The sequence below is a fragment of the Oppia nitens genome, unplaced genomic scaffold, assembly GCF_028296485.1.
Source record: "Oppia nitens isolate AA-2021 unplaced genomic scaffold, nextdenovo-longstitch-racon4-pilon3 scaffold13_pilon_pilon_pilon, whole genome shotgun sequence".
NCBI lineage: Eukaryota > Metazoa > Arthropoda > Arachnida > Sarcoptiformes > Oppiidae > Oppia > Oppia nitens.
Genome location: NW_026533192.1, coordinates 1114860 through 1128375, shown reverse-complemented (window position 1 = coordinate 1128375; position 13516 = coordinate 1114860).

Genomic DNA, 13516 nt, shown 5'->3' with positions numbered 1-13516 from the left:
AATTAATACATTTCGGTTGGCATCAAACATATTAAATGTTACATACAGTATATGGTTGTATTTGTTGATATTAAAGGTGACATCAAACAAATGTGATAATATAAAAGTAATCAAATATTATATTAAGTTATGTCAATAATGTCTATAATGTCAATAACTTCAGATACATAAGAGAGATCTCATCTAAAATAAGTCACTTAATTAATGTTTTTTTATCAGAAATAAAAACCTCAACTTTCTTCATATTTTATAATATTATAAATTAATTTCTAAAAACATTGTTTGGATTTCATATATTAATAATACTATACAAATAAATATCTTTATTATTTTTTTAATTTAAAATATAAACATTGAGATAAATTTGTTTTAATATTTTTAAAAATTGTGTATTTTATTTTAAAATACTGACACTTTTATTATTAAGTAATAATATAAATAAGTAATAAAATATAAAAATATTAAATGTTTATTTTAATTCATAAAAAGAAATGCTATTCAACTAAATGGTTGAATAAATCTTTATTTGAGTTATTTAGACATTGAATTGTATAAAACAATATTAAACTGTGTGTTTGATAAGTGAAAAGATTTGAGCAAACATTTCATTGAGTCTTAATTACGGTCAGTCTTTTGTAATGCTTTTGATAGAGGCTTTGGTTGATGTTTCAATTGTTTAGATTTATATAAATTACTTTTTACAACATTTTATTTTGCTATAAATTACTTAAAAATTGTTTAAATAATTGCTTTGTGCAAACAACACATTTCTTATTTTAATAAAACAATTATTTTGTGATATTAATCAACATTTTCACAGTTATCTCTGACAATCTTTTTGAATGTATTTTACCATTTATTTACGTTTTCTATATAAATAATAAATGATTTACACATTAATGTAATAAAGAATTAGAAACCACTAATAAAAGTTAATTATAGAAAAACAATGCATTTCTTTATACACAATGGATTTACTATTAAAGCAAAGCATTTTGACTTAAACTTTAACTTAAATATTGAGTTTAATCTGACAAACAAATGGATGTTTTAGTAGTAAACAACTTATGACTAAAAATAATTTCTTAATAAATGTGCGGTCAATCAATAATTTTTTACAACTAATTGAAAAAATAGTTTGAAATTCCTTGTTTTTATTTTTAAAAAAAATCAAATGCCAAAATATCATCACATTTTTAGACAATTTTTTGTTGTGACTTTTAAAAGTGTTATATTGTATAATAATAATAAATCAATGCTTATGTTATCAAACTGTTAGTTCATCCGTGAAAAACAAACTTTTGTGTTAAATCAATACCTTGTGAACAGAGATTTGCGAACAATATTGCAATAATTTAGTGGCAAATAATTTATCAGTTTTTTCGCCAAAATATTTATTTAATCAATTGTTTAATAATATTAATACAGTAGTAAAGTTGATATCTGTGATTAGCACACAAATATATCATATATGTATTAATTATTTTAATTGATTGCTATATTGAACAAATTAAATCTGTAAATAAACTATGATATAGTTATAAATTAAATATAAAAAACAAAATAAAAGTTTGACTATTATTAATATTATTTGGTATCAATTGATAAGATTATTAATATAATACTGTAAATTGATACATTTAAACAACAACAAAAAATGTTTTTAATTTTGGATAATCAATACTAACAATTTCAGTGTTTTGTTTATCAATAGTCAATAAATCTTATTTTTTATTTTTTATTATTAGTATATTTATAAATAAAATTAAGTTGATTGTAAGATAAATGAATTTAGACAATTAAAATCAATTAAGAAAATTGTATTTTTTTAAAAATCAATTTATAACAATTATTTTTGCTATTAAATCCAACAAATTGCATAATACACAAAACACACATAAATTTATATACTGTTCATAAATTGAATAATTAGATGAAAAATAAAGTTTTATATATGAGTGTTACAATAAATTACTATCACATCATACTTTAATAATAATAATAAGATCCGATATACTTTAATAGATTAATAATAATAATAAATAGTAGTATTTTTTTAATAATATGCATATCCATAAAATTATATTATAATAATGCTTGAGTTTCATTGCATAAAATATAATGTTAGAGATATTATAGTAGTTATAAATATTGTATATTTGAGTAATATTCTACTAACAAAATTGTTTAGTAACTAAATATCACATATATTATATTTATAATTAAAAATGTGTGTTTTTATATTAAATAATTTAAATTCAAATGAAATAGAAAATGTTTTATTTATAATTATTTACTAACATTTAAAAATGTTTTATATATTTTTAACATAACTTACTAATAACGGTTTATCATGTGTAGGTGTAATATACATGTATATAATCTAATATTTATGTTATATTTTGATCTAATCTAAATATTTTGATTATTATTAGTTTTATTCAACAAAAAAAAATTAATTCAAATAAATATTCATTATACAATAAGATAACAATAATACTCAAATGTTGTTATAGTAGTAATAAATTTAGCTAGTACATCTAGCAAATGTTATTTTCATGTTTATTATGGATCATAATTTATTAATTAAATTGATAATGAATACTGAGTGCCAAGTGATAAGCACATGGATCTCACGGGATGATCATTACTGGCTTATTAATGTCATTAATGACAGCTAACTAAATGTCATTCACATTGATTTTGGAGTACAATCACTAGTAAGTCAACCGAAATTAAATGGACTTATATTAAGAATTTTAGCCTTAAATGTAAATAAATAGTAATTTATTTATTCATTTACACATATGTTTAATGCATCGGAAAAATTTAGAATTTTATATTAACTAAAAATACAATAAAAAGATTTTTAATTTATGTAATATAATAATATGTTGTTAATAAAAATAGTATGAATTATAAATGTCTATTTATATAATGGATACTATGTACAGTATTATATATAAATATCCATTGAATATTCATTAATTGTAACCTAAGTAATGATAACATACACCCAAAATATAAATGTTAGATTTAAGTCAATAATAAATAACTTTTACTTTAACATGAAAGTGTCGATAATATAATACAAACTGATAGGAATTATATGAATAATGATATACTAGTGCTCAGAGATCAGGAAATGGCACATAACTTATAGTAACGAATGAACTGATGATATGAGAAAAAATCGTTTCTTAGATAATCGGATCCATTATAAAAAATAACTTACATTTACTGCAATTGTATATAGAGTTTGTCAAAAAAAGTAGATTTTGATAAAGTCTTCGGATTAGTCCTCAATAAATACACAGATTTGCGGTAAATTCTTTACTTTTGTGTCTATAGTTTTATAATTTTAAATATAACTTAACAAAAAATGTAATGTAATGTCATAAAATCATAATTTTATGACATTTTTATATATTAATTTTTTAAACATATCTTTTAAATTTAATAAATAATTATAAAGCACATATTTTTAAATAACAGTATTATTTTTTCAATGTATTTTTAAAACACACACACACACACACACACATATATATATATATATATATATAGATTAATTATAATTAGTAATAGCTAAAATGTTCATAAAAATAAATTCAATTAATTGTTTAATAGTTTTTAATCATAAAATAATATGAAAATATATAATATCCAAATAGATAAATTTCATAAATGATTATTACTGTAGTATAGAATTAAATTATGGATAAAACATGTAATATAAACGGCTTTATATTATAGATTACAATGTTTTGCCAATCATTTATTATACAAGTAAATACTTTGGCATTTATTTTACATATTTAAAAACATTTATCTAGAAAATGTCTACAACAGAAAGTTTATACTATTATATGTAAATAATAAAATTATATAATATAATAGATAATGTATTGAATATTTTACATAAATCATATGAAAATTATTACAAACAGTGTTACTATAATATTAACGTTTATTCACAAAAATGAAAAAATAAGATTATATTAATGCAGTAAAAAAAGATAAGTTTTTCTTATTTTTATATTAACAATATATGTGTGTTGTATTATTACAACTTGTATATCACTTAAATTTTTGGTAAAATTTAATGCTTAAGATAATAAATTTTAAAAATTGATATTTATAGCATAGACAACTAATAACATAAATAAATTATTGAATTTTTTAATTTCAAATTTTTTATGTTATTCCACAAACTTGTGTCTAAGTAAGACAATCTAATTAATATTAAATACATTGATAACGCTATTTCGTCCTCAATTGTTACGCTGGAGGACTCATTAGAAGATACCGCCGGTTAGGGATAGAAAAAAATAGACAACACTTACCAATAACCTAACTATCACTGAGACGCTTATGTCGCTTATGTGACTAAATGCTAAATCAAATATTATTTAGAGAGAGAGAGAGAGAGAGAGAGAGAGAGAGAGAGAGAAGCTATGAATATGTATTCAGATAGATATCTAACTTCAAAAATATAAAACATGATTCAATTCTCTATCCGAAAAACAGTAAGTTAGGCAATAATAATATAAATAAAATTGAAATGAATAATTCAATAATTCAATAATTTATAATTATTTTTCTAAAATAATTACTTAAATAATAATAAATAAATGTTAGAATTTAGATATAATCATTATAATAAAAATTTATATAATTTTAGTTTAAGTTATATAATATAGTATTATTTAGTTATTAATAAAATATATTATATAAGGCAAAATTTTTAATATTTTTACTGTATATTCACTTAATATTACATAGATATATTTATCAAGTAATCTTGATATTTTGTATATAATATGATATTTTTAAATATTTTTAAATATTTTAAGTATAATTATTTGTCAAACAACATAAATAAATAATGTATACATATGTATATATACAGTATTACTTCATTTGACAAATTTCTTACATAAATTAAAAGCGTGAGTTATATAAAGTACAGTATTTAGTTAATCAAAATGACATTATCTGTATAATAAATATACTGTTAGTTAATGTTTTAAAAAGATTTAAGAAATTATTTGAATGCATGTTTGCACTGACAATACAATATATAGTAATTCCTAATAAATACAAGCTTTTTTTACCTCCAATTTTTTTATAGAAAATCTTAAATATATTTAATGTATTTTTATGTCATAGCATTACCAAAATTACAAGATATATATACAGTATATATAGTATAGTATATGTTTAGTGCAATAGTATTATACATGAATTATATTTCTTGCAATCGGTTTAGTGTTTTAGTAAATCATTTGCATTCACTTGTATTTCTCTCAACACTTGCTTTTATTGCAATCTTCATTCACATATCAATTGGGAGTTTCTCTGGCAAATCATATGCAATATTAGAGATACAAAAAACTTTTGGTTTTATTATATATAAGTTACTATTTATTTTAACATGAATTTAGCATCAAAATGAATAACATTAATGTATTATATACTGTAGCTTTGACACAAAAATTGGATTTTTATTTCCCAAAATACATTAATAAATTATTAAATATATACAGTTTATATATATATGCGGTATATAATATATATATATATATATATATATATATATATATATATATATATATAAAGAAATATACCGACAAACAAAAAAATTATTATATTTGAAATAACTTTTTGTGGATTTATTTTTCTATATATTGATATTATGTACTTTTCTTTAATTTTAGTAAAAGTTGGATGATATGATGCAAAATTTAATAATAAAAAAATAATAAAAATTGTAATCCTAGTTACAGTATCTGAAAATAACTAAAGATAATATTCACAATAACTATAACAAGTAAAGCGTTTTATAACTAGAATTTAGTTTTATTGGTCGACATTGAAGTGAAAAATGGCTAACAATTGATATTAAAGACTATAAGAAGATTAGATTCAAGAAAATCCTCAAAATAATTGTCACAAAAAACAATGATAACAATAACTTTTGGATTTATATAAAAATGTTCACAAAATAAATTGATAATAAAGCAATTTAAAGATTAAAATTACAAATAGAAATTTTATATTTTCAATAAATGTTGAAAATAATTATAAATTTTTTACAAAATATTAATATATTTATAATTATTATAGTAATTTCTGGACCTGTCATTCATAAGCTTATCATTATTTATATGTTTTATATATTTAGTATATATTAATATATTGAACAATAATTTACAAATATATAAGCTTTAATATTTTTTGAATTCAATCAAAATATCTAATATCAGATAATTTATAAATAAATATTAAATAAATATTAAAATAAATAACAAATTTTACTGAGAATTATACAATGCGAATACATTGTATATCTTATTATAAAATTTATTAATTATATAATTTTAATTATAAAATAAATCAATTAAAGTGTTTATAAAAATTTAAAATTTTTGTATATTTAAATTATACTATAGATTGCTTTTTATTATTTGTTTCTTTCATTAAAAAATATATAAAATAGATAGATATCATTCATTATTTGTATTTATATCAAATGCTGTATATATTTATTGTTTTTAAATATTTAATGTATTTTTTGTTAAATATATTTCTCATTAGTAATATCTAAATAATTCAAGCAAAACAAATAACTAAATTATTTATAGAAATGTTTTTAAATATATATATATAAAGTATAACAAACAAACAAAAATTATCATTAAAAATTAAGACTTAATTTTCTAATTAGTATTTATTTATATTTTTTGTCTAATATTACTTGTCTGTAATTTATTATTATTAGCTGACAATTGAATAAAAATAATTCAAAAATACTCTTTAATGTTATATATTGTTACACTATAGACTAATTTATTATCATTGTAAACCTCGTAAACATTGTAAATGTAACCCAATAGCTATGAATGTATAATATACTAATTATAGTAAAAGTAAATTTTACAGATTTTTTTTTAAATTTAAAAATAATTTTACAATGATATTTTTTCATAAAACTAAACGTTAAAATTTCTATAAATAAATTATTGAATTTTGTAATTTCAATTTTCTCTATGTTAATTTTACCTAATCGGCAAAGTTTTTAAAAACAATAACAATATCATAGAGAAAATAAAATTACAAAATTCAATAATTTATTATTATTTCTCTAAAATAATTACTTAAATAATATCCTATAAATAATTTATTAGAAATAAAATGTATATTTTTACAATACTCTTATCTCATAAACTATAGTATAAAATGATGTTTTGTTTTTATAATAAATTATAGCAATCAATAATAATTAAATGTATTATAAAACAGACAAAAGGTACTTATAATATGCTATACTTAATAACAAAATAACAAAAATAGTTTTTTTATATATTCGAGAGACAATACAAATAAGGGTTATATGTTTTGTTTGAAACTTGACTAAAAATATATAAAGAATATTAAAATTAATCTTTTGCTAAAATTTCAATTTTGCATTAGATTTAAATAAATCGGTGTAAAACAAAAATATCTAATACTTTATCAAAAGTAAATCTTAGTATATCATGAAATATAAGAATTTAGGGAATAGTATTCAATCTGAATGTAAAATAATTTATTGTTTATATATTTTTATCTAAAATTAATGAAAGTGAATTTGTAAAAACACAATACAATTATAAAATAAACTTTAAATATAATAGATATTTTTGATAACATTTATTATTTTAGACCACTGGTGTATGTAATTGTTTGTAAACTATTTTTATATATCAATATAAATTATATTTGCATATTTACAAAAATGTAATATATTTGAATTTTTTAAATATTTTGTTGACTCTGTTATCTTTAAATAAAACTTTCATCTATTTTACACAAAAAAATGAAAATATGATTTGTTTGCAAAAATATGTATTGTAATAAAAAGCATATTTAATATAAACATATTAGAATAATAGATATGTTTTTCAATTTTAATTTAAAAATAGTTTCTACTATTTAAATATTATGTTATTTATTCGATTTATATTAAGTATTTTTTTTGTTATATTAAATAAGATTTTATAAATACTACATGTAATTAACATAATAATACTATAATAACATTAAGTATTAACAATTTGATAGTCATTTCATTTTCTAATATTTATATAATTTAATTAAAATATTTACATTTTTATGAGTATTTATTAAGTAAATTATTATAATAAAGGCTTTTCATTTCATTAAATTGTAATATACTATACAGTATTTTTATAAATTGTGAAGTGTTAAGTATATTTTTTAAACATAATATTAAAATCAATATCAATTATTTAAATATTAATATTTTATGTACTGTAATATTTGGCGTTATCATAATATACAGTACTTTCTAGTAATAAGTGTCACCATTAAATGCTGTTTATAATTAATTTTTTCACATAATAAATTGATTTTTATTTATACAGTATTAAAATTGAAATTATGATAATTTACTGTATTTATTGTATGTAAAATGTATTATTAATTAAAAACTAATAATACAAGTTAATATTTTTTCATAATATCTTATTTAAAAACACAAAATACTGAATATTACTGAGTATTAACAAATCTAAAAAATTATAATTGAAATTTTTTATTTAGCGATTAACTGTTGTTTTTATCACTAGTATATAATAGCACTGATTTGTGTATTGTAATAATAATGTTAATAATACTGTACACCTGATATATAGGTAGAGACCATTAATTATCATTGATATGTAAGTGGTTTTTATTTATGTATGAAAACTCATTTCAATGATTAGTTTTGTGCCGCTGTTGACCCACACTATTGTTATAATTATTTATTAGTTTTAGTGTTTTGTTTTATTTTTGTACTGTTGTGAAGTAGATTATGAAATGAAATGTTAAATAATTTGGTAATATCCTAGTACTACAAATTATACTCAAAACACACATACAATAATAGTTGATAATGACTATTATATTAATAATAATGATAAGTTTAATAATGCAATGAAAACTTGGGAATAGATATAATGATGACTTTTATACGATTCTCTAATTCTGGTAATAAAAACAAAAAACAAACAAACATTTCTCGCATTCTTTTTAATACTCGACTGAAAGCTTAAATGAGTTTTGAGTTGAATGTTGTCAAAGGATAACTAAAATTATGAACAAATAATGACTTTAATAAATATAAAACAGAGAAAAGCAGATATACTGTACAGAGATATACAGAGAGTAGAGAAGACAGACTGATAGACAGACAGAGAGAGAGAGAGAGAGAGAGAGAAAAACAAAAATAATAATTTTTGTGACATTTATATATCGCACAAATTCTTTCTTTAAATAATTTAATTTATATAATACTCAATGTACTATAGAATTATAAAATATAAATAACAATTAATTTAATAAATAATTAATTTTATATGAAATTAAATTTTATTATCTTGTTTTGATATATAGGATTTATATTTATTTTTTTTTAAATTACTGTTACAATTTTAATTTATTTTTGCCTACAAATTAATTTGAAAATTTTTATATAAACAGATATTGTCGGATAAGTATGCTTAAGCAATATACGATATATCATAATTGATATATCTAAATTATTATCAACTATTTTTTATCTCTTAAAACAAAAGTCATTGTTTATGTTTGAAGAATTTGATGAAATTGATAAACAATATTATGTTTTGTTTTGTTATTTTACGTGAATAAAATAAAAATAATATTTGTTAATTTTTACTATATGTAAAGATATATTATTTTACTGTATATATATAAAATACAGTATATATACTGGTATATAATACATATAGTATGATAGTTTCATTAATATGAAAATGCCATAAGTTTTATTATCATGAGATTATATCATTTCTAATATTTCTAATATAAATGTAATATTATGTAACAAAAATACTTTCATAAGAAACTTATTTAAATTAATATAAAGAAAAGTTGTTATTAATACTCACTATCTTTCAAATAATTTATACATTCTATAAATTAAATTTATTACAGTATACTGTATATCAATAAATAATAATGTATAATATTTTAACAAATATTTTTCATATACTTTTATGTTTTAATTATTTATAAATATAACATTCATACATGTACTGTATATAATTTATATTATTCAAATGTATTTTGCATAATTATGCGATTACTAAAAATTAATTTAATCAGACGTATTTTTATCATACTATTATAAATGTTATTTATGTAATTATACATAATATTTAATTATTTAGTTTATATAAGTGTATAATAAATTTTATATTATCAATAACAATATTTTTTATGTTCATTTAGTTTTATTTATTTTTGAAAATATTCTTATAATGCTTTTCGAATAATATATTAAAATAATTATATAATTATATAAATTAATTAATTATAAACTAAATTATAAACATTATTTTTAAAAATAAAAATTACTATTTAAATTTTTTTGTTAGATATAAGTTATAATTAGAATTAAAAAGTTCATAATATTATTGATCCTTGAAGTTGTCAACAAATTTTATATAATAGTAATTTTAATTTTGAAAAAAATTTAATGATCATTATATTCCCGATAGCGTGCTATGTATTTACATAGATATTATTTCATAATAATTTTTTCCATATTATTACTGCAGAATATTTAATTACTAATTATGTTTTAAAAAGTTTTAGACATTATAATTATACTGTTAAAAATGAAAACTGTCATATATTTATAAACTATACATAAAAACAAATGAAAAATTATTAATTTTAATTTTCTAGATTGTCCAGTATTTAATAATGAAACATTAAAATTGATCATTTACACATTACATTATGAAGATATATAAATATATTATCTAATTGAGTCAATTATTTTTAAAAATATAATACTAATCAACTATTTTATTAATATACTGTATATAAACCATTAGATAATTGTATAAATTTATTTATACGGATTTAATCAATAAGTTTAATAGAAAATTACAGTTCATTAATAAAATAATAAACAGGTTTTCTGTTTTGAAATACACTTTCATTAATGGTTTTGTGTCTCTATATTAGTAAATATATGTCATATGAGTTAAGATGCATTCAATGACAACTTACAGACTTTGATATAAACCTAATATAATAATAATTATGACTACAATACACTTATTTTGTCAGTAATATATAATCAAATAAATTAATAAACAAAAATTCAACATTTAATTGAAGATCTCTTATGAAATATGCTATTAACTAATGATAAATAATATAATATAACAAACAAACAAAAAAGTCTTATATTGCAAACACAATACATAATTAAATTTTCTGAAAACTATTATTAATAATAACAAGAAAATATTTATTCATTCATTTAGATATGTATTATATATTTAATATATTAAACATAAACTAATAATCACTAAATATTAATTATAATTATATAATAAAATATTTCTGATTAATTGTTCACAAAATATAATTCAGACTAATTTATATTTTGTCAATTTTATGTATATTTTTTAATATGTAAATTATTTTTACATTTATATATAAATATAAAGTATTTATTATTAATATTATATTATCATTAATTAATTATTCAATAAATTATTTTCTATTCAATAATAATAATAATAATTCCTTTATATGATAAAAATAAAATGTAGTGATCATTAAATGAGCATTTTTGTATGCAATATATAATTTCACCTGGGTCTCAAATAGACTATGCTTAAATAATAAATTACAATAACATGTAATGTGATTACAGGAATCGCCAGTAGGAAGGAAACGGAGTACACAATTGTATATAATATTATATACAATATATATACTGTATCTGAAATCCTAATATATATATATATATATATATATATATATATATATATATATATATATATATATATATATATATATATATATATATATATATATACTGGTCAACAGTCTAATTATATTTATACATTTTTATATATAGTATAATAACAACAACTAACTTACCCTATATTTTTAAACTGAAGAAAGTGAAATTGTTTGAAACAATAAAATCAGTTAAAACGTAAATATATCTTCAAATCATTTTTTGTATTGTTTTTATCAACAAAAAAAATTGTCAATCGATTGATCAGTCGGTCTATTGTTGTATTGATTTTCTTGTTTGTTGTTTTGGCGCCGAAAGCAATGCCAACATTAATATTTCTCATCAAATCTTTAAGTTTATTAAAAATAGATATAATATAATCTAATAATTTTATATGTGTTCAGTATTTTAAAAATATTTTAATAGAATATATTTTTTAAAATTGTAAAAATATATTTATAAATGGATTAAAATAATGAATTTATTATTTAATATAAAGTTAAAATATATTATTGAGATATAATTTATATAAAATTAGTGTGTTTTATTATACTAATTTATAATACAATATTTTGCACAAAATTATAGCATCAATTATTTAAACTAAACACAATTGAAACAAACTTATAATAAACAATGAAATGCAAACACATGTTAAAATAAATTAGTTAATGCAATTTTATTGTTGATATATATAAATATTACGTGGAATAAATGATTTTCATTGATCCAAAAATAAAATGTTATTTTTTATAAATTATTATTTATTTACTGAATTAAAATAAAATAGTTTGTATCTAAACAATAGTTTAAATTATAAAAGGAGTTTTTTAAAATATAAAGTATTATTAAAATTTATGTTTGATATAACAGTCAAACATTAGATAATATTTTTTTGTAATATTATAGTAAAAAATATGAAAAAGGAAAACATAAACATAAAACTTAGTGAATATTCTTTATAACACAAAATTTCTTATTTATTATTAGTTATATTTATATAAATATATATAATATAACAGTAAACATACAAACACTGAGAGTTTAAACATTAAACTGAAGCCACGCTTTTGGCTCCGACTTTATATAAACTATCGATTGGTTGCAGAAAAGGCTTATAACATTTGCACCAAAATATATACAGAAAACACTGAAAAATAAATATAACCGATATATAGACAACAGTTGCCTTTTACTGGTTGTATTTGCAACAGCTTCTGGAGGTCATAGAGCCGGGAGTCGGTCAATGGTTACGCCACTGGTTATCATTATGATGTGTTTGTACCTCAAAGCGTATGCAAGCATTCAAAGTTTTGATAGACTTGCGCTACCTTTTGATGTGACAAACAATTTAATTCAACTTATGTATGCATTTCATTACCTTTTTTTATTTATACAATAAACATATCAATATAAACAATATATAAATTGTATATCTAATGCAAACAATTTAAATTGCAATTAAGTTTAATTTAAAAAGAAATATTTATACGTTATTTTATATAAATAATATTTGAATGGATATTAACAAAATTATACGTTATTAAAATAATTTATTTTAATAATAAATTACATCTTAAATTGGATAATATTTTATAGTTTTTAATTAAAATTAAAATAATTCTAAAATATTAATCAATATATTTCATGATTTACCAATTATTTACATAGTATATCATC